Source organism: Gastrolobium bilobum, unplaced genomic scaffold (genome assembly GCF_033153095.1).
Source record: "Gastrolobium bilobum isolate Gb01-03AN ecotype WA unplaced genomic scaffold, APGP_CSIRO_Gbil_v1 utg41106, whole genome shotgun sequence".
NCBI classification, from domain to species: Eukaryota; Viridiplantae; Streptophyta; class Magnoliopsida; order Fabales; family Fabaceae; genus Gastrolobium; species Gastrolobium bilobum.
The window spans coordinates 5,273-8,122 of NW_026895200.1; the positions used below are offsets into that span (position 1 = coordinate 5,273).

At 36.8% G+C, this 2,850-nt stretch overlaps 1 non-coding gene across 1 annotated transcript; it reads right to left on the minus strand.

The window, feature by feature from the left end:
• Positions 1-1,498: 1,498 nt before the first annotated feature.
• On the minus strand, positions 1,499-1,604 carry LOC133299381 (small nucleolar RNA R71). Its single transcript, XR_009749918.1, has one exon. It is a non-coding gene; the product is annotated as a small nucleolar RNA R71 (small nucleolar RNA).
• Between the last annotated feature and the right edge of the window lie 1,246 nt (positions 1,605-2,850).

Below are 2,850 nucleotides of genomic sequence, written 5' to 3' on the forward strand. Positions count from 1 at the left end.
AGTTTTATTTTATTTTTTATTTATTTTATTTCGTATTATAGATGGGCCGATCAAAACTGAGCCCTAACCCAATTTGGGTAGGGGTATATGACGGCAGAGTAGGAAACTTTTATTCATTCTGTAATTTTTGAATTTGAGGATCAAAGCAAATTCTCTAAAGCGTTCTTCGCGTTCTTCATCTTGTTCTTCTTCTTTTTATTTTATTTTAATTTTTAATCATGTTTATCCTAGCCACGCTAGGCTAAAACCCCTTTAATCAACCTAAGGGGAAGGGATTCCATGGATCTGTCTAGAGGATTCACGATCACTCTCTAATCAGATTCGTTCCTTTACCCTAACTCAGATCGATATCGTGTGATTGTGGATATTCGATCTGAGGTTCGCGATTGCGATTATGGGAAAAGAATGATCATCAGATTTGATGATCAGATTGTTCTCAATTGAGTTTAACCACGAATTTGGTAATTTTTATCCAAGGAAGGACATCCTAGGAACCCTAACCTTAGGTTGGTTAATTTTTAATTACGAGTTTTTAATCCCAATTTTTATATTCTGTCTTTTAATTATTCAAACAAAAATCCAAAACCCCCCCTTTTAATTTTCTGTTCTCATAAACGATTTTAACCAAAACAATTTCCTTGAGAGGCGACTTAGGGTTTCCACTTTACTGCAAATTTTCTGAACCCTAATTAAAAAATAATTTTTAATTTGCGCGAGTTCGACAGCTCGTGCCAGGAGACGATACTTTTCTTATCATTATATTACTTGTGCGATCAGTACACTTGTCCAGAAGCATCAAGTTTTTTGCGCCGTTGCCGGGGATTGGCGTTTCTTATATCATATAATCTTGATCTTTAAGATTGGAATTTGTGAATATTTTTATTTTTTATTTTTTTATTTCTTTGTTATTATTTTGGTGTTATTTGAAAAGTGCTACTAATCTCTCTCCTGAGTTGTATGCGAGGTAAGACAGAAGAATTTTTATTTGATCCTGAGATTGCGAAGACCAAAAGGCGAAATAGAAAACTCGCTCGGAAAAAGCTTGAATTCAAAGAGTTTAGTACTCTATCTGAAGAGACACATGAGATACTAGTTGAATCATAAATCATGGCAGCAAATAATGATGAAGAAAATCCACTCATGGATACGATTCTTACTCCAGCTTTTAATAGGCCTAACTCAAGCATTGTCCAGCCGATAATTGGTAACAATAATAGGGAGATGAAGTCTTCCATTATTCAATTGGTGGAGAGAGCCCAGTTTGGAGGAGGAGAGAATGAAGATCCTCATAGATTTATAAATAGATTCCTTATGATATGTGACTCAACCAAACATCCTCAGGTGTCCAATGATGCAATCCGGTTGAGGTTGTTCCCTTTTGCTGTTAAGGGAAAGACTCTTAGTTGGTTGGAAAGGCAGCCTGCACGTAGCATTCCTACATGGGATGATTTGTCTCAAAAGTTCTTTGCTGAGATCTTTTCTATGGAGAGATATAATCAGATGGTGAATGATATTACCAATTTCACTCAGTTAGAGGGTGAAACTATGTGTGGAGCTTGGAACAGATTCAAGGATTTAATGAGGAGGTGTCCTCATTATAACTTGACTGCTGGAAATCAAGTGAGAATCTTCTTCAATGGTTGTACACCTGATATTCAGATGGTGTTGAATGGTGCAGCATGTGGTACTATTAAATCCTTGAGAGCAAATGAGACTCTTGAGCTGATTGAGAGAATGACCGCCAATGAAAATGAAGGTTTGTCATCTAAGCCTAAGAGAGGTATTCTTCAGCTGGAAGGCAATGATGTTGTGTTGGCTGAAAATAAGTTATTATCTCAGCAAATGGAAAATTTGACTTCAAGGCTTGATAAGATGCAGATTTCTGGTGTTCAGGCTAAAGCTGCTGTTGTTGTGTGTGAATATTGCCAGGACAATCATGAGTCTAATGAATGTCTTTCTTTGATGTCTTCTGATCCTCCTCAACAAATGCAGGTGAATGGCATTTGGTATGATCAAAGATCTCCGCCGCAAAATGTTCCAAGAAATCAGAATTTTTCTGCTGGAGGTAGTAATTTTGAAAGGAGGATTCAGGGAACTGGTCTTGACTTAAAATATAACAATTATTTGCAGCCTCCACCAATCCAACCCAAGGAACCTTCTCATTTGGAGAAACTAGTAGGACAAATGGCTCAACATTCTAATGATTTCATGGAGGAGACTAGAGCTAATACCAAGAACATAAATGCATCTATCAGAAATTTGGAGAATCAAATTGGCCAACTAGCTAAACAAATTGCTGATAGAACTCCAGGTACTTTTCCTAGTAACACAATTACTAATCCAAAGGAAGATTGTATGGCCATCACAACTAGAAGTGGTAAAGTGGTAGTATCTCCAGAAAAGCCAAATATAAATGTGGGTGATGACAAGAAGCTTAATGAGGTTGAGGAGCAAGAAAAAGAAATTGAAATTCCTTCTAAGGTTGTGAAGCCTTTTTAGAAAGGTGAAGAAAAAGAACAAACCATTGTTGTTGAAAAGAAGAAATTTGAGTTGAGTGAAGAATATCTTGAGAAAATGGCACCTTATCCTGAAAGGTTCAAGCCAGAACTTAAAAAGCAACAGTACGAAAGATTTCTTGATATCTTCAAAAAGTTGCATATCAACATTCCCTTTTGCTGAAGCTCTGGCTAGTATGCCTAATTATGCTAAATTCATGAAGGATCTCTTGTCAAGGAAACACAAGTTGCAAGCGTGCCAAACTGTAGCACTTACTGAGGAGTGCAGTGCTATTATTACAAGCAAATTTCCTCCTAAGCTTCGTGATCCTGGAAGTTTCAACACTCCTATTGA